At 46.7% G+C, this 20,227-nt stretch overlaps 1 pseudogene; it reads left to right on the forward strand.

Moving 5' to 3' along the window:
• The first annotated feature begins 19,066 nt into the window (after positions 1–19,066).
• LOC146205477 (akirin-2 pseudogene) lies at positions 19,067–19,555 on the forward strand (annotated as a pseudogene).
• The last annotated feature ends 672 nt before the right edge of the window (positions 19,556–20,227 follow it).

Consider the following 20,227-nt stretch of genomic DNA (forward strand, 5'->3'; position numbering starts at 1 on the left):
CCGGCAAAAATATCTTAGGCACCGTCAAAGAGTTTACGCGATAGCGTGCGTGTTTTTCCGACACGTTTGTCGACATTTGGCGTGGTGCCAGGTCAGGGCAACGGAGCCCTTTCAACAGAACGTAAATCTAGCCGGGTTTTAACTTCGCTGAAACCGATTAAGACTTTCGAAGGCACTGTTCGGCTTAGTTTTAATTGTTTGTTAGGTGGTTTGGCCCTGAGACACTGGCACAAAACTTGGCAAAGTGTTAAACAGCTTTATTTTGGTTTGCCTTTTGAGTAAAGGAAAGACGCAGTATCTGTCTCCTGGGTGGACACCTACACTTACTGGGGTTGTCTTTAATGTAATTATAAGTTCTCCAGTAATGAGTACGAAACAAAAAGCACTCCAGGTAAACGAGACATAAAGTGTTTATATAGAGGCTGTTGTGTAAACACAGCGTACAGTGTGCAGGCGCCATGGGCCCTGAGTACAAAATATTCACTACGCACAAGCTTGTTCTGAGCACTAATACTATTTTATTTTTGTACCCTAAGCTACGCGGTGTAGGATCATGAGAACGTGATTCTCATAAAAAAAAGGAAGAGCCTCACGTTTACAGACATGGCGGGTATTATCTAGCACCATGACTGCAACCCGGTCTCGCGTCTGAAACGCACACGACGCTTCTCAATGTTTGTGAAACTTGCACAGCTGAGATACATGTTGTTCACCTCTTTAAGTTTGGCCTGGTGTTACCATTGATGGCCTTTGAGAGGGCATCGATGGTACTGAAATCATAAAAACAACCAGTGCTACAACTAGTAACTTTGCACCAGTAACTGCACAGGAAAAGAAGCATATATAGTAATCACACTTTGTGAGTGGTAGTAGCTTAGTTATCTACCGGAGAACACTCGGATCTGTCCTCGTAATCGCAATACATCGAGACTGGCCATCCTTTCTGAAATTACCCGTACTGGGAGTGTTTCCCGGCCTGGAGAGACGCACGTGTGCACCGTGCCAGTCGAGGGCCAACTCCGCACTGACTGTATACCCTATCGTACGTCATGCTTGCCTTTTATTCATTTATGTCGTGGCGCCCCAAGTGAACGCGTCACGTCACTCCCCCTCCCCCCCACCTGTAGTTAATAAAGCAACAATTATAAGGCAATTAGTTATAACAACGGCAGGCTTTAGTTATGAGGAATAACACTGCACAGGCCGACGCACCCTGCAGTGCTCCGTCGGGGCGGCGTACTGGCAGGTACAGCCTTTTTCAAAATTCATTCATTCATTCAATAGGATGACCTGAGGCCTAGAGGGGAAGCGGGTGGGTTATGTGATGCTGAGAGTTCCAGACTCCGGCATGAAGTCTAGCAGAGTACTAAGCTTTCGCTTAGTGTAGAACCCAAGGGGTCCTCTTTTGACCCGTATGGTGGCGCTGATTTAGCATTAGTTGAAGAGAGTGTAGAACAAAAAATCTTCTTACCATCAAGAGATTCTGAACACTGGAAATGGATTACAAGCCGCACAAAGTGGCACGGAAGGAGACCCCCGGGCTCTACGCTTTTGGCAAAGACTGCACGTGTTTGAGGAGGGAATGCTGCACCCTCTGCAGCCAGTGGATATCTTGGTCTCTCGGTTGACTTCTCTGGACAAGAGTTTTCGCATTGCTGACCCGGTAAGTATGGAGCCACATTCCCCCCTGAGCTGGATACATCAAGACTTGGCTCTGAAACATAAGGATCCGTGACTGCATACGTTAGGCTTTTGGCTATGCACATCCTGTGGCAACGGCTTAGCCTGCCGAAGATGATCAGCAGGATGCGTCCAACGTCGGTCATCTGCCTGTTGTAGGTCTGATGAAAACACTCCCTGAAAATTAAAATGCAAAGAAAATGCACTGTCCCCAACTGGGCCACTATCGTCGCCGCGTGCTTACAGACGGGAGCTGAATAGAATGAATGAGAAAGACGAATTGGGCCTTATATGCGCGACGCAGCAAACAAGTGCTGCTGCCACAGATACCCTCAATGCCGCCCCCCCCCCCCCCCCCCGCCTTTCCTCTGGCATATAGATTATAGAAGCTTATGCCAGCGGCGGGACAAGTGGTGTTCCTAGAGCGCCTTCCGTTGACCAGAATATTGAAGCGGAAGCTTTACTACGCCAGCCAGCTAGAGCCTTCAGCGTCAGTGTCGGTTTGCCCTTCTGCAACTTGAAGGTCAAGCCTCAGAACGTAGTCACGTCGACCATAGACGCAACTATGGTTGACCACGTGATAGGTCATAGGTCCAATATAAAATGTCATAGGTCAAAGGGAAGCTCAAAGGGCAAGAAAAATTACGAGCATGGCGCTGGCAGTCGGTAGCTGGCAGCTGACATGGCCTCGCTTTTCACTTCTGATGTTACGCTTGGCAAGAGCTGCCAACTTGGCTTCTCCTTTCGTATGGGAAGGTGATCAGACTCAACCTGCCAGGACTCTTGCGCTCACGTTACTCCTAGGCCACGCAGGCACGTTGATACGGCTTGGTTAAAGCAGGGCCTTATATGTGGGCTGGGAGACTAGCCTACACTATCGAGTCATAAGCCTAAAGGCGCATATAAGTGTACCACATAATTCGGGCACAGGCGTAGGCAGGCAAAAGAAATTTCAGCATCCGTGTTTAACCAGAACTAAACCAAAGCTAATTAATGCTCAATATCTTGTGCCTCAAAGGCACAAGATATTGAGCATTACGTGAACTGAGAGAGAGAGAATAAACTTTAATTGTATAAAGTAATTACGCGGATGGTTCACCCAGGTCCGGGAAACCATTGGCAAATGCGGCCTTCCAACCCCAAGGGTTCACGAAACCTTGACGAATTGATTAGTCACTAGTGCCGCCCTCAGTCTTTGATCTGAGAATATTTGTTGTTTCTAAACTTGCGCCGCACTTTCAGTTATTAGAAAATGGTTGTGATTAGTATTCAACAACGTTCTGTCGTAGCTCAGCTCACACTTTTTAGACTGTTGTCACTTTCGCTCGCATCAATTATTTGATTATTGTTTTGCCTACATTGTCCTCACTGTCTTAACAGCGACAAAGGGAGAACAAAGATGGAAGCGAGCGACGCCAAAGGAAGGTTAACAGCCGGGAGTGTTCTGTGGCTACACAGCAGCTTACGGCACAGCTATTTTTTTTTTTAATCGCAGGCTTGCCATGTGGCATAGAATGAGGCTGTCTTTTAACCTAAAAAAAAGGTCATGCAGTCTATTTTCTTTAAGGAACCGGAGCAAGCTCCGACTCCCAATATTGTCCATTAGCCACAAGTTTAAATGCTCCTCATTTGTAACCGGCAGTGCAACCTCTTGTAGTCGTCTTATTCTTGACGGCTGCACTCCTGGGCATATCCATAAAAAGTGGCGAAGATCCACCTCAGCAGCTGATCTTGGACACTTATGGCATGTGCGCTGCACTGCATCCTCTTCAGAGCCCCATCGGCACGTCACTGAAGGAATACGGGTCGCCCCAGCTCTAATATTTGTAAGGAGCACCTCCTCCATTCTCTTTAGGTTATCAGGGTGCACGGTGGTATAAGCGCACGTGCATGCTTCCTTATAACAGATACTAAGATTGGGAAAGCGGAGCAAGGATCAAATGGGCGGCTTCTAGGAGAGGCACTCGTGTTAGGGGCTTGGTGTATGAGCGTATCTGTTTTTTGTTTTTATGATCTATGTTATTACCGTCTTCTTGTATCCAATGTACCTGAACGCGTTTTGTTGTTTTCTTATTTAAAGCATATATCTCCTGGGTAACGCTTAGTGTTTTTGTAACTCCCTTGAGCTGTTTAGTAGCCGCTAGAGAGTCGGTGTGAATGTGAGCTTCGATTATAGACGGTATGGCATTTTTAGCCTGATACGTTGCATCTACGTTTTCGGTCAAATGCTACTTATACGTTGCCTCATACGTTGATAAATGCCTGATACGTTGAATCTATGTTTTCGATCAAATGCTACTGCAAAGCCAAATAAAGAAGCACTGGTCCAGTGGCAGACATAACATGGACAAAAAGACATTGGTACTCTTTCTATTTCATCAAAATAAAATTGAGAAACTGAGGCTACAGAGCATCTGTTGTTGCACCATTTCGCTATGTGCACCATCTCTCCCAAGTTCTAGTTATGTTGGAGTATATCTGCCATCATTCCTTTTTGTGTGTGTGTGTGTGTGTGTGAAGCATCGAACAAACAAAAGTTAAGCTTTCTAATAAGCATTGCTTTGTCTAGTCATATGTGAAGCCAATGCCTACTGTTTTACCCGCAATATCTGCGCCGTTCTTAAACATATCTTAGCATTGACCTCAGTAGATGACGTGGAGGAAGACAGCTCGGCTCGCGTGCCACGTGCAGCAGCACCCTGGTGGTTCGCGTGTTCGCACGCCCGCCCGCGGTTGCGCCAGCCCAGCTGCTCTGTCCTGAACCTCCTTCGACGGTGGACGAGGCCTAGCAGCACGGCGCCTCCGGCCATGGCACACTCACACAGAGGTAGTCGCGCCCCGCAGACCCGTTGACCTGGAGAGTCTGGCGAAGGCTGGGCATCCACCGAGCAGTCTTGAGATACCACGCTGAATCAATCCTCTGGTCCTATCGCGATTTCTGCAACATTGCCAACGCGTCGCTCGTAAGTGTCCAAGTTGCCCTCGGTGGAAAACTAAACAGCGATATGTCGAGCGACGAGACCAAACCGGAGAAGAACCGATCGAAAGAACACTCGGCAGTGTTTGAAAGAGAATCAACGCTCGCGGACAAAGAAGCTTCCACTGGAGACCAGGCGACCAATACCGCCCAAGGAGCAACCACGAGCCGCGCTACTGCACCTCGGAAGCGAGCAATGAAGAAACAAAACGCCCCTGCAGTCGACGCCAGCGATCCTCTCCAAAAAGCGAGTACAAGTCGGGCTCAGACCGTGGTGCTTTTATCTGGTGTAGCCCCCGTAGGAAAGCTGGAGCCTAAGGATCTTGTCGCTGGACCCTCAACCACTCCTCCACTCACGAAACAGGCAGCTCTCCAAAAGACGAAGGGAGCTCAACATCTCCCTAGTGGCGTCGACTGCGGAGGGTCCAAGGGTCAAGCCAAAACAACGACCATCCGCCGAAGGGGCCGGCCGCCGAGCCAATCAGCAGCCAACAAAGGCGTTGATAAACAGAAGGCGAGCAGGAGACGCCGCTCCAGTGGTGCCTCCTCATCCAGCAGCTACGTTACCAAGCGACGTGCTCATATTCGACACCGATCTCGTAGCAGTGCAGGTGGCAAAAGGCGCAGGGGAAGAGGTCGACAGAAGTCGCACAGCCACGCTGGAGGCAGCCGTCGCTCTAGTTCGCACAGTCGTGCGACGTCATCTTCCTCTGGTAGCAGCCGCGCTGCAAAGCGCCGCGGCCGCATGCGCCACAGGTCGATAACTTCAGAATCATCCAGCAACAGCAGCAGCAGCAGCAGCAGCCGCCACGGCAAGAGGGCGGCAAAGCGACGACGTCATTCGTCAAGCGCTTCTTCGGGAAGTACTTCGGAGGCCAGCAAGAAAACCAGGCGCTCTCGAACCCGTGGAAACACCCGCAGGAAGGGCAGAGCTACCAAGAAGTAAGAAAAAGAGAACGCGCGGATGACAGTGAATCAGGTGGCGTGGACAAAGACATTAAATTAGAAGAAGAGACACGATGCGTGGCAAGATGCAGAACCATTAGGAAGGGGGCTTGGGAATAATATTAAAATTGACCATTTGGTGTACAAAGCGTGGCCTCGAATATCTCACTCACGAAGAACGAGGGGGAGGTGTGATACGTGCGCCTGACTGCGATCCAACCATGGCGACAACCAGTGGTGAAAATATATATAATCTTTAGAAAATTAACCCCCTTTGCGATATGAGACTGGCGATTTTACACAAAAAACAAATTCATTTTCTTAAATTCCTAATTAAACCATGTCCGTGTGATTACTGCATTTTTTCTTTCACATAAAGGGACGCTTAAGAGAAGTCAAATTGGTTTGCATCGATATATCATCTAATGACAAAAACACCACTGTTACCGAAAACATTAGGAAATACCTAGAACAGCAATGCTTATGTCGCCACTAGAGCCTATTTTCGCAGATACAAGTCGCGTGACGCGAAAACTATTCTGGCGCTGTTTAATTACAAATTATTTTGCACTACGATGTGCAAGCTGCATGCGCACTTTTACCATGTAAAGAAGAGGACAAAAAGAAAGCCTAAATGTTATGGAAAGAAAATGAAACATATGCTTCGTGTCGTCGCAGGCGGCCAATTTTGGTGTGTTTCGGCTTAGGTTCATCGCTATCACAGCTAAACATTTTGTATGCCCCCATGGTTTCGTTTTTAAAGTTCTTGGGTTTAAAAGCGCATAACAGCAGGATAAGTCCTATTTCTCGGACGAAGTTCATGCCTCGCCAAACGCTTCCCTATGGGGCAATCTAGCATAGTGAGGTCTTCTTGTGGCCACTGTGGTTATTTTTTGAGTGGCGCTTCTGTGTTTGGAAGATTTTCTGCTTGAAAATTTGCAATTTCCTTTTCGAGACTTGTTCATTTGATCAATGAATGCGAACTTGAAACATTATGTGCGATATCTGCGAATTCGCGCATAAAACCGTATTTCCGAATTCTATATCGCACTTCGCAGATCCCACATATTTCTCTTGTTCAATTTATCACGTAATTTTAGATTGATTCAATTATATTTCACATTCATTTTATTATTAATATGAATTGATTTTTTGTTTAAACACTTCCGTCTTATGCAATTCACCACCTGTGTCTTGGCCACTCACCCATATATACTGGGTATGTCCCATAGTTTCTGAGGCCAGCCAATCAATCAATTAACCCTGCTGAGCTCGTTGCATTGATAGATGTCCAGATGATAATAAGAGTCCATCAGCTTTGAAGCTGCAATAATCGACTTCATCGTATTTTTTCTGTACTTTCTAAAACAGGCAATAAAGAAAAAAAATTGATGGCGGCTCAACTCGGTTAACCCTGGATATGCGTAGCGAAAGCTACCAAAACGGATTGTTCACGAAGTCCGACTCGCCGATGCGTATTGCCGTTCCCTGCAAACTCCAGCAACGGAAGTTCCGGTTGCGTCACTAAAAAATAAAACAACTTTACGTTTTGTTCGAGCATGAAGCGCAGTACGGAAACTTAAGTGCATTATTAATAAATAGTTTTCTGGAATAAAACTGCTTACAGTAAAAAGCTTCATACATCGGTGGCGTCCGTCGCGCCATCTTTGGTACATTGAATAAGTTAACTTGAATGTCGGCACCGCGTGACTCCGTTAGATAAGTTTAAAGTGAGTTAAACAGCGATCATTACAGAGAGGCGTCTCTGAACGCAACCTAAAGGTAACATACACTCACTGAAGGCAGGAATTGATTACGGTGAAGGTAATTGTATAGTGTAACCGTTGTCATATCGTCACATCCTGGCTGTGTTCGCAGCTGGTCTTGCTATTATGAAGAATAAAAAAGAAAACATAGCATTATTCAACCTAAAGGGGAACACACCCCAGAAAATATGCTCGTAATTTATTTGAATATTGTGAATTAAAAAAAAAACAACTAAAACCATGCACGCCCAGGACTCGAACACATGTTTTATAATCAGATACGTAGTGTTAAGGCTCGACGGGATGTAAGGGCTTTAAATGCGCATTTATTGGTTTTGATTCAACGCACCAAAGATGGCGCGACGGACGCAACTGGAATGATCAGAGGATTACTGCAAGCAATTTTAATGCAGCAAACTATTTTATTGCGTTTGCATTTTAGTTTATGTACCAGATTGTATACTCAACAAAACATACAGCTTTATTAACTTCCTTTTTATTATGTTTATTTTTAGTGACGCACTCGGAACTTCCGTTGCTGCAGTTTCCGGGGAATGGCAATACGCGTCGCCGATGCAGTGACTTCAAACCATATAGTGTAATCAGCGATTCGGCGCGTCTTGGCGTCTTCCGAATCTCTTTGCTCCAACAGGGTGGAAATTTGAGCTGTGGCTAAAAACAGCGGTAACACGAAACAATAGCACTTCGCCACAGCGAAATTGATTATCTGTGCGTGAATGCACAATCTTCTGCCGCATTTCTATCTTGTGTTTTTTGTGATTCTCTATCTTTCCTTTTTCTTCTTTTTTTTTTTGTACGAACGAGATGTATAAAACTGACGAATGTGTAATAAAAATATGGTTGTTAGTCAGCATCGTATCCCCTCAGCATCGTATCCCCTCTCTCTGCTTCGTCTCGTGTTAGCACTGTTTTAAGCCACAGCTCCTTGCTCCATATGACCGGCTTCTTCTTTTTCTTCTTCTTCTTCTTCTTCTTCTTCTCTCCCCATTTTCTTCTTCTCATTCATGGCGTCTTCCTAATCTTCTTGCTCCATTTGACCGGCTGCCTCTTCTCCTCCCTCTTCTTTCTCTTCCCGTCTTCTTCTTCTCATTCATGGCGTGTTCCTAATCTTCTTGCTCCATTTGACCGGCTGCCTCTTCTCCTCCCTCTTCTTTCTCTTCCCGTCTTCTTCTTCTCATTCATGGCGTCTTCCTAATCTTCTTGCTCCATTTGACCGGCTGCCTCTTCTCCTCCCTCTTCTTTCTCTTCCCGTCTTCTTCTTCTCATTCATGGCCTCTTCCTAATCTTCTGGCTCCATTTGACCGGCTGCCTCTTCTCCTCCCTCTTCTTTCTCTTCCCGTCTTCTTCTTCTCATCCATGGCATCTTCCTAATATTCTTGCTCCATTTGACCGGCTGCCTCTTCTCCTCCCTCTTCTTTCTCTTCCCGTCTTCTTCTTCTCATTCATGGCGTCTTACTAATCTTCTTGCTCCATTTGACCGGCTGCCTCTTCTCCTCCCTCTTCTTTCTCTTCCCGTCTGTTTCTTCTCATTCATGGCGTGTTCCTAATCTTCTTGCTCCATTTGACCGGCTGCCTCTTCTCCTCCCTCTTCTTTCTCTTCCCGTCTTCTTCTTCTCATCCATGGCGTCTTCCTAATCATCTTGCTCCATTTGATCGGCTGGCTCTTCTCCTCCCTCTTCTTTCTCTTCTCGTCTTCTTCTCATTCATGGCGTCTTCCTAATCTTCTTGCTCCATTTGACCGGCTGCCTCTTCTCCTCCCTCTTGTTTCTCTCCCCGTCTTTTGTTCTCATTCATGGCGTCTTCCTAATCTTGCTCCATTTGACCGGCTGCCTCTTCTCCTCCATCTTCTTTCTCTTCTCGTCTTCTTCTTGACGTGTTCCGAATCTGGCTCCATTTGACCGGCTTCTGATTCTTTTCCTCCGACTTCCTGGTGTCTTCCGAATCTTCTTTTCTCCTCCTCCTCCTGCTTCTCTTTCTGTGGCTCGGAACAACTATAGTTGCCGTTGTTACGGCGCATGCGCGACAGTGACTAACTAGCGACGCTTATTTGAAATGCGCCGCTAACTAGCCTAGTATAGCTTTCGCTACAGAGAGAGAGAGAGAGAGAGAGAGAGAGAGAGGGATTGTGCCGTGGTGCCACGAAGTCATATGCCTCGGCAGAGGTTGCGAACTCACAGGCGCCGAAGAAGTTTTTTATTTCGTTGGCGCTCGCAAACGGGAAAGATCCCATCATCTTCGGGCATAATATGCGCTTTTGCGAGGACGCGGCTAGTATAGCGTTTCTGCACTAAAAATTATTCATCATAAATGTTCATTGTAATCTGGTATTCTCGTATATTTAGGTTCCGACCAGTTCTTATGCATATATGGTGCGGTTGCTTACAAATAAATAACTTTATTGATTCCCAACAAATATATATATATATATATATATATATATATATATATATATATATATATATATATATATATATATATATATATATATATATATATATATATATATATATATATATATATATACATATATTTAAAACACCAATTTCAAGTGTGATTCCCTTCGGCGGGAAGAACGCGTTCCCTATTCCAATTCCAGTACATATTTTTTTTTATATTTGTGCAGTTCTATCCTGGCTTGTATCACCCCAGAGTTAATATTGCCGATCTGCTCTCCATTCAGCAGTCAATGATGCCCGTGTGTGGACTGATGACGTCGCACGGATTTATTTGTGGCATAGTAAATCCGTTGCTTAAACGTAGTCAGCATCATGTCTACTCGTACAATGATAAAATCCTGCCTTAACGTCTCCGTTTGCATCTGGAATCAGATTAATTTCTGATCCATTGCGGGCATTCAGCAAGCAGTAAAAAAGTAATTCGAAACGCTATAATGCGTTGCTATCATGTCACCGCCACCTGATTCATCAGCGTGGTTCCGGGTATGTGTGTTCTAGTTATGCAGCTCCATAGCTTCGCTACTGCTTCGATTCCAAGAACCGGTAATTATTATTACGTTGAAATGGAAGCCCAGCATCTAGAAACTCTTCTTCTTCATCCTGATTACTGAGAAAGTATTGTACATTAAGCTGAAAGGAGGACGCGGCTCTGTTTTCGATGGTACAGCGCAGTTGCCTTCAGCCCAAAGAGTCTCCCTGCAGAACTTTATTCTTTCAAAACCAGCACGCACAGAAAAACTCCGCCTAACGTCCGCATGAAGCACACGCGAGACGTTGCAAAATGTGGTGCATAATGTCACCATACTGAATTTCTACATCACTATTGTCTTCAGCAAAGCGAGACCTGCCACATCATACAGGATGCTCCGAGTTCAGCCCTCACCCGAGTTTTATCCGAGTTTGCGCGACGGCAGTCAGTGAATGCAGATACGGCAGAAAGCGAGAAAGCAGCTGACAATAAAATGCTGAGATAAAGCCACATGAGCGGACCCTGCGCAGGCCGCTTCCTCATTTCAATCATAGCAGGCTGGTCACTATAACGCGCCAGTGCCGTTTATTGTTATGAATGTAAATGCGACAATAACAATATCTTGACTAAACCATTATATGTCTACGCACTCGCTGGAAGCCGTTTGTAAAGCCCGTTTCAGGTGGCTCCAGGGCGTGTCATCTCTATCCGCTATCGAAGGGAACAGTCTCCATGAGTGCATTCTCGCGCCGACCCTTTCCCTTGTTTTGAATACGCTAAATGATTACCAATATTTAAGTTATGTAACTATATGTTTCTAGTTTTCAGTGCAAACAAGCATTGAAGAAAAATCGAAGCGTGAGGGAATTGCCGAAAAATTGGCACTTTCTGCCACAATCGAACGTTCTGACCACACGATGAATCTTGCCGCAGCAGACGCAGCTATGCGATTCATGTCTACTGCCTTCGCTCGAGAGGACTTTTGGCCTCTGCTACATGCTTACATTGTTTGCTTCATTTTTTTCTCAGTGCGATATACGAACGACATACCAGAGTACCCTTAGCGAGGCAAAGATATTCTGGCGTGCACAGGCTTTTCTGGCGTGCTCCAATGGAACTGCAGAGGCCTCTTCACTAAAGTAGGGAGCTAAAAACCCGCCTTCTTTTGCACAAGCTTCAGGCTTGGACCCTTCAGGAGACCAATTCCTTGCCAGTAATTCCAGGCTTCAGTGGTTAAGCGTCCCTTCCGATGAACGACCGTCGTGAGCACACTGCTTCCCCTCCAGGAAAGGCGACGGTGTATGTTGAGACACGTTTCCCTCACGTGTGTCTCTCTCTGGAAAACTGGTGCAACTCATACCAGGAAGTAAATGCAGTTGCTATTAAATTGCCACGGGTAACTGTTGTGGTGGTGTCTTTTTACGCTATGGATGGATGGATGGATGGAATGGATGGGATGTAATATAGTTAGAACAGCAGATGGCGCGCCCTCTCGTGTTAATCTGGGGCATTGACTATGCATAGAAAATTCCCCGGGTGCACGATTCTATTCGGGGGCGATTTCAACGCTACAGACCCGGTTTGGTGGTATCCTACTTAAAGGCCACGTGGTAGGTGTGTGCAGGATACCTTCGAGGATGCGTTGCTTACTCTATTAAACCATGCCGTTTAAGCTACGCGGGCTGTTTGCAACATCCGCACTGCCACGTATGCTCCTGATTTACCGTGGTGGTCTGGCCCTTGCCCTCCCTTACGGTAGGTCGAGCCTGATTGCTAGAGTGAGTGACCATCACCTAATCGTCATTGTTGTCCATCAATCACTAGCCCGCCGGTTAATTACACCGCAAGTGCACTGGGTTAAATGGGATAGTTTCCGCACTATTCTTCAAGATCTGCCTGGGGAGTCGTCACCACTGCTTGTTGACTGCGTACAATGCGCGTTAGACAGGGCTACAACTACGACATGGACAGATGTCGATCGACCGATTCCTGACATGTGCCTAACAAACTTGTCGGCTGCTCGCCGACATGTCGGGATGGCAGCTTTACGAGGTCCAATATCAGCTCAGGCACGTACAAGGCTGAACAAAATAACTTCTAAGGCTCGAAAGTACGAACGAGATCTAGCTCGACGGCAGTCTCACACACGGTGTAAGCAATTTACTACAAAGTCATCAAATGCATCTCTCCGGCGAACAATGGAGCAAGGTCGTCGTCGTCCCGACACAGCGATCACCGCATACTTCTTAGCTAACTTGTCTCCGGACGGTTTTGCCAGAGAAACGGCACGGACGTTTCTCCCAAAGTCTGAAGAGTTTCCTCCCTCAGCTAATATTTCTAACTTTGCATGGATTCCAGCACACGTAGATATACTGTCATCAGCAGCCGAATCCGACGGTTTTCCTAGTCCTATCTGAATGTCTGAGTTGCTTGCAGAAATAGATGAGGCTACACGGAAGACATCAGCCGGTCCGGATGCCATTTCGTACGAAGTGCACAAGAACCTGTGTAAACCAGCACTCCATCAACTTCTGGGCACCATTAGCAACGTATGGCCAGAGGGCTGTGTGCCTGAGACCTGGAAATTGGCTATTGTGTTCCCCATTCCAAAACAAGGAAAGCCACCGACGGGCCTCTGCAACTTCAGGCCTATTTCTCTAACGTCAGCAGTATAAAAGCCGACAGAGAAAATATTAGCCACACGATTGTCGAGGTGACTGGAACCCCATGGTTTCTACCACCCCGCGCCAAATTCCCTTCCTTCCATCCACAGGTATTGAAGTGGGCTGGCTGTTTTGGCCTCGCAATTCTGTCGTCAACACGCAGCCACATTGTAGTATGTACCATTCTCGCCATGGATGTTGAATAAGCTTATGATAACATTAGCCATGCGGCCATTCTGAACTGTATTGACATACTGCATTTCCCTCTTATAGTACACAGTTTCATAAAATCTCTCCTTGAAGACAGAAGATTTGCCACACAGCTACTCCATGAGATCATTTGTCCCCATTCGCGGTGTACCCCAGGCCTCGGTATTGTTTCCAACGTTATTTAACAATGCCTTCATTCCCCTTGCATGGTGCTTACATAATGTCCCTGGCGTCAATTTTATGCTATATGCAGATGATATCACTGTGTGGAGCACTCACTGTGACCTGTTGACTCAGGCGGCAGCCTTAGAGTCAGCCTTGGATATTACTGACAATTATAATAAATCTGTCGGCCTAGATCTGGGGACCGACGCGATACTTTCACGTCGGTCACCAACCGCTGAGGTCGCCGTCAACTCGCTGCAAAGTAAATCCGTCTCCACCTCCCACTTCAAGAAAGTCCGACCCTGAAAATTCTGGGATTGTTAACCCATCAGTTGGGAACGGGAACTGCCTGGCTTTCTGATGCTAAAAATTAGGTGATGTCGACCTCGGACTTAATGAGACGTATAGATACAAAATCCGATGGTGCTCGCTCCGGCGTTACACGCCATTTGGTGACGGTGGTTCGACAACCACATTTGCGCCAAAAAAAAAAAAAAGGCAACCCATTATTTATTAAGCACAGTCCCACAACTTGACAAGGGCTCAATGGGATCGTCTGGAAGCCTTCAACAGAGAGGCTATTAGAATCATCACCTGTCTTCTCCGTATCACACTGGTCGTGGCACTGCAAGAGAACGCTCAGCTCAACACATTGGATGAGCTGGTACAGCAATGCTCTGATGCCAGTAGTCTTAAGGCCACCCTTTTGCACTCATCGCGAGCATTTCGGGCTTATGCTTCATCGCACCCACATCGGCACCGCCATCTCCACTTCTTCCTCCATAGAATTTTGTTCAGCTGAGCGACAGCAAATCTACGGATCTTCATCGACCAACCTCACCATGTGCGGCATCGTCCCTTCCTGAAAGGATCACGGAACAAGATACCCAGCTGCCCCGCGAGACTCGATAAATATATATGTAGGTACCACCGTTGATGGATATGAAACGACAAATGCACTTTACTGTCCCTGCAAGCCTGCACTTAATAAGACATCCACATTTCAATTCGCAGAACCTCCTTCTTCTCTAGCCGCTGTTGCCATGCTGCCTACAGCCAAAATTGTCATCCTAACCGACGCCCTTCAAGTAACCTGTCTACTCCGACGCGTCATTTGCAGCACAGAAGTCTGCCAGAATAAATATCGTCTGGCGATTCGCATCCCGCAAACCATTATTGTTGAGTGGGTCCCACGTGACCTTCTCAGTTCGCAAAGCTCTGCAGATTCTGCAACCCACTTGGCGATTCAATCATCAGTATGGATGATGTCAGTGCTCTTGTCCCTCCTTGTGCCGTGACCCTTCTCAAGCAGCAGTCTTACCTGCGCAAAGGAGGCTGTGCTTCGGAGGACCCGAGTAAGGGTTGCCCTCAATCCCGCTTTCACTCGAACGTGGCCTCAATTTCGATACTTATATCCACGTCCAGGGTGTCCTGCCTGCAACTCCCAGAATAATGAGGCAGATATTCACCACTTGTTGGGGGTTGCCCGCCGCTGAAGCCGACGACGGTTTGGCATCTGGCAGCAGTGGGTCTCTGGCCAAATAAATAGTCATCTTAATCGCTTGGACGCCATAGGCCGCATCATCGTTCCCTCTTTCACTTTATTAGAACGGCCAACCTTTTTCTTTTAATTTAATACCCTCTTTTTCTTTCTCTTTTTGCATGTTCATTTATGCCCTGAGGCAATAAACAACGTTATAAAAAATTACGCGACGATTCAACGCTGTTTAGTAATGCTCCATGGCAACAATACATTCTGGACGCTGCTTCAATTAACCGGAAAAAAATGAACGCACTCAAAGACTTTTGCTAAAACAGGAAACACGTATAGCGGAGAATTCAAACTGTGGATAAAGTGCCAGCTTAAAAACAATAGTGTTAATGTCCGAGAGATGGAGCTTCGGGACAGCAGGAAGCAGTAGTTCGGTTTCATGCCGTATTGCAAGCGCACCCGCATGCGAACAAAAAATATGCATATTCAAGAAAGGCAGGCGAAGCGCGGGCACAAATTTGCTATATATATCATGTGTCTGTTCAGAAAAAAACATTAACGAAGTCCCATGACTATTTGTTTTTATTAAAACTTTTATATTGTCACAATGTTTGAAATGAAAAAAAAAAATGTGTCGGCACAATGAAATCAGTCTTTGTTGTACAAGATACGCCGCAGTTTCCATGAGAGAGGGAGAGATGAAACCTTTATTTAGTCGGATTGTTATATAGGGCTGAGTTACATTGCCTTACCAGATGACCAGCAGGTCAAGCCTGCTAGCGACCTCATAAGCGCGCTTGAGGGTCCGGTCTTGTATGCCCAGGTCCGAGCTGCGCAGCAAGGTCTCCCAGTCATCTGGATGCAGGATTTCTCCTAATTCTGGAGGTGGGGGTCCTCCTTGCATCCCCAGAGTATATGGTTGAGGGTAGCTCTCTCATCGCACAGTGTGCAGCCAGGAAAAAATTGGCTGGGGAAAATATGTGAGAGAACTACCGGGTTCGCAAAGGTGTTTGTTTGGAGTCTCCTCCAGGTAATTTCGTGTTCTTTGCTAAGCCGCTTGTGCGGGGGCGGAACCCTCCTTCGTTCAAGGTGGAAGTGGTGAGTTAAATCGTGAAATGATATAAGGTTATCCTTGGCTGTCCCCATAGCGGAGGTGGTCACCGCCCGGCCGACTAAATCTCGGGCTGTCGGGTGAACCGCCTCGTTTCCAGGGTCGCCAGAATGTGCCGGTACCCAAATCAATGCAATGCCCCTATCTAGGAAGGGAATCTTATTAAGAATATTTAGAGTAGATTGTGCAATTCTACCTCGGGCGAAATTGTGTATGGCAGTCTTGGAGTCACTGAGGATAATATCTGCCTCTGAATTTGTAATGGCTAAAGCGATTGTTGCCTCTTCAGCCATTGCAGATGTGCGTACACGGATGGAGGCCGACAAGGCTGTGGCGTGTGTTCCCGTAACCCCTGCCACTGCAAATGCTCTTTTTGGAACTGCATACTCAGCCGCATCAACGTAGATAACACCCGGTTGGTGCTTGTGAGTATTAGGAACAGCCAAGACCCTGGTTATCCTCCTACCCTCGTGGTGTATAGGATGCATGTTTTTGGGAAGAGGCTTAATGGTGAGGCGCTTCCTGATTGATGTGGGTGATCTCTCGGTTCATCTATTTCTGGCTCTGAATTTGCGTCCAGTGCGCCGAGGATGCTTCTGCCTGTTTTAGTTTTTGTCAGCCGCGCTATCTGTGCGGTGATGTGGGCCGCGAAAAGTTCCTCGAGTGTGTTGTGAATGCCGAGTTGAAGAAATTTTTCTGTAGATGGTGTAGTGAGGAAGCCCTAGTGCCGCTTTGAGTGCTTGTCTGATGAGGCGCTCCAGCTTGGTCTTCTCTGCGGCATAGAGCTGTAGGTAGGGCACAGAGTAGGTGAAGCGACTACGAACAAATGCCTGCGCTAATCTGCACAGGTCTTTCTCTCTCATGCCTCTTCTCCTGTTGGCAATTCGTTTAATCAGACGGATAATCTGATGGATAGTGGCAGAAAGCCTGTTAATCGTCTCCGCATTCTTGCCATTATTCTGGATGAATAGTCCCAACACCCTCAGTGTCTGGACTTCTGGTATGGGTTGTCCGCTAACCTTAACAGTAACGGGAATGCAATCTTGATGTCCCCGCCTACCTCTTCCCTTACCTCGAATGACGAGGAGTTCAGATTTAGGCTACGAGCAAGTGAGTCCTGCTTGTGCGGCGTAATTTTGGTCAACTGCCAATTGGAGTTTCCTCGATTTCGCCCTCGGTCCAGAGGGTGATATCAGCATAGAAGGCGTGGTGCAAATTTGGAATTCCGGCTAGTATAACCGGGAGGCGGATGAGTGCCAAATTGAAGAGAAATGGTGAGAGCACCGAGACTTGCGGTGTACCTTGTGTTCCTAACGTTATCGGGGCGGATGTTATAATTCCTAGTGTTATGACGGTTGTGCGTTTAAACAAAAATGATCCGATATAACTGTATGTTCTGATGCCTACTTAGATGTTCAAGGATGATTCTGTGGGAGACGTTGTCAAAGGCCTTGTTCAAGTCAAGGCCCAGGACGGCTCTGATATGTTCGTTTCTGTCCCTGTCGATAATATCCCTTTTAAGATGAATCATAACATCCAGGGTAGATAAGTTTGCCCTGAAAGCAATCATTGTGTCCAGGAGGAGACCCTTGTCCTCAACGTTGTTCTGGAGCCTAGTAAGGATAATGTGCTCAAGTAGTTTTCCCAGGCAAGAGGCCAGGGAGATGGGCCTCAAATTTTCTAGCGCTAGCTTTTTGCCATGTTTAGGTATGAAAGTAATTTTGACATGTTTCCAGCACTGTGGGAGGGTGCATGATTGCCATTGATGGTTGAGGAATTCCGTTAGGGCGAGGATCGATTTAGGGTCCAGATTTCAGATAACTTTATTGGTTAGTCCGTCCGTTCCAGGCGCTGTTCCTGTGCGCAGTTGAACCAGCGCGTGCCAGACTTCTGCATCCTCGATGTCCCTGTCGAGATACGCTTATCCAACCCAATGTAGTCTGGCAGCGGTCCATTGTCTGTGGTGTTTACATATCGTTGTTGGAGTTCATTAATGAGTGCGTCCTGTGTGCCCGGATACTGGCGTACAAGTCGAACCAATTGATCTTTTTGAGCCGATTTAGTGATACTGGGGTCTAGAAGGTGCCTAAGTAGGAGCCACGTCTTTTTGGTGCCTAGCTGTCCATTAATGCTATCGCAAATTTGGCCTCACTGTTGCTTTTCCAATTCAAGAAAGTACAGCTCAATCTCCCTTTCTAAGTGAGCAATTTTTACACGTAGTGTCCTGTTGTTGCGCTGTTTTCCAGCGTCTAAGAAGATCGGCGTGCGCTTCCCTCATGTGGAGTAATTTATTGTCCGTGGTACGTTGCTCTGCAGACGCAGGTGCCATTCAAGTGTCATGTTCTACATTTGAGGTAAGAACAGAGATACATTTCTACAGGTTAGAGATGTCGGTTGGAGCGGTTTGCTCCCGAAGTTTGCGAAATTCGTCCCAATCCGTAATTTTGGTGATAGTTTTGGGGGGCTTGTTGGCTTGGATTTGGAAAGCGGTTGAGGTAATATAATAATCACTGCCAAGTGGGACACCCGTATTGCACCATCGAATATCCCCAATGTTTTTAGACAGCGTGAGATCTGGAGATGTATCGGTACTGACACTATTACCTATTCTTGTGGCAATTTGCGTGTCATTGAGAAAAGAGAGGCCAAGATTTTGTGCTGCAATTCAAATTTTGGTTCCTTTGGTACTGCATTTTCTGTAGCCCCGTGCGGTATGTTGGGCGTTAAAGTCACCGACTATTAGAAGTTGAGCTCTCCCTGCTGCTCTAACGACCTTCTGAAGGAGACCTGCGATCTTCTTTCATGAAAAAAAGAACTATATCGCAATAGATAGAAAAGTCTTTTTTTTTTTTCATTTAAAAAGCTAGAATGTCTGGAGCCGCATACTGTTTGCACACTGAAATTTTCCTGTGCATAATATTTTTACTCAATAAACCTATGCAACTTTTACATCTAGAAAAGCTATAAAAGCTATTTTATAGTGAAGTAGGGAAGACAACGACGAATTGAAAAGCGCAGGAACTCTCGTGCTGCGGAGCGGTTCGAGAGCCGCCTCAGAAGCCAGCAAGCGTCGAAGAAGGAATCTTCTGTGGTTAGGCTTACGAGTGCAGGATGTCACACCCGACATTAAAGCGACCGCACGACGAGGATTCCCTGCACAGTCCGAACGGAGGATCGCCGAAGAGGCAAAGAAGTGTGCCTTTGAATGTCGGCCCGCCAGCTCCCACAACAGGGGCGCACCAATTCAATCCCTCGCCATTCGGCGACGTACCACCAAAGCCGACTTCAGACGCTGCCAATGCTCATGAAGAGATGCGGCAACTGCAGGGGCGCCAACAGTTCTACCTCCAGGATGCAGAGCGCACCGGCCCACCCGAAGGCCGTTCCCCGGCGGTCTTCCCCGCCCAGCCCCTGCTCACATTTCGCCAGGTGGGGCTCATCTGTGAGCGCAGGATGAAAGAGTACGAAAGGCAGATACAAGAAGACTACGAAAACGTGCTCGCCGCCAAGCTTGCAGAGCAGTACGACACATTTGTTAAATTCACCTACGATCAACTCCAGAAACGGTCTCAGGGCGCCCCTTCCAGCTATTTTTCGTAACAAGTCCATGGGCATCAGACTACAAAATCACTAAAGTGAGGGAGATGCTGAAGTTTTGTGCTAGAGAAGCAACGAGAGAAGGTTAAGATTACGAAGAACTGTGCATTTTGACTCTGCATGCAATAACAGCGACAGCGGCAATCAACTTCAGGCTTGAAGGAGTGCATGCTGCAGTGGTGTGTTCCTGTCAGTGTATTCTTTGCCTTCTGACCACCCAGGTGTGCCTAGCTTTTTTTTTTTTTCCTTTCCTGCACTCTTCTGTGTTCCCCAACGTACGCTTTCTCCTTTCTTCCACTTTTTTTTTGTGTGTGTGTGTGTGTGCGTGACTTTATGTGACCTGCTGGTGCATTCATTCCCCGGCAAAAGGAGAAATGCAAACCTTACCAAGAAAGAGAAACATCATCTGCAAGCCTTTCCTCGCTGGGATTAAAGAAAGAACGGTGTACCTTTTTTTTCCCCTCCCCTTCTGCGGATGTCATTTCGCCATAAGAATCCTGTGATTAGTGGAAAGCACCGTGGGGTATGCAAAGGTTCTTTTTTTTTTTTTTTTTTTTTTTTCTGGGGGGGGGGGGGGGGTGGTGCGATGGATGCAAAAGAACTGTATTTTTATACCAAGGAGAGAAGTGCACTCAAATTTATTTTGTACGTTGAGAGAAATAAAAGTCGGGGGAC

The sequence above is a fragment of the Amblyomma maculatum genome, chromosome 1 (genome assembly GCF_055883805.1).
Source record: "Amblyomma maculatum isolate TAMU_Amacu chromosome 1, ASM5588380v1, whole genome shotgun sequence".
NCBI classification, from domain to species: domain Eukaryota; kingdom Metazoa; phylum Arthropoda; class Arachnida; order Ixodida; family Ixodidae; genus Amblyomma; species Amblyomma maculatum.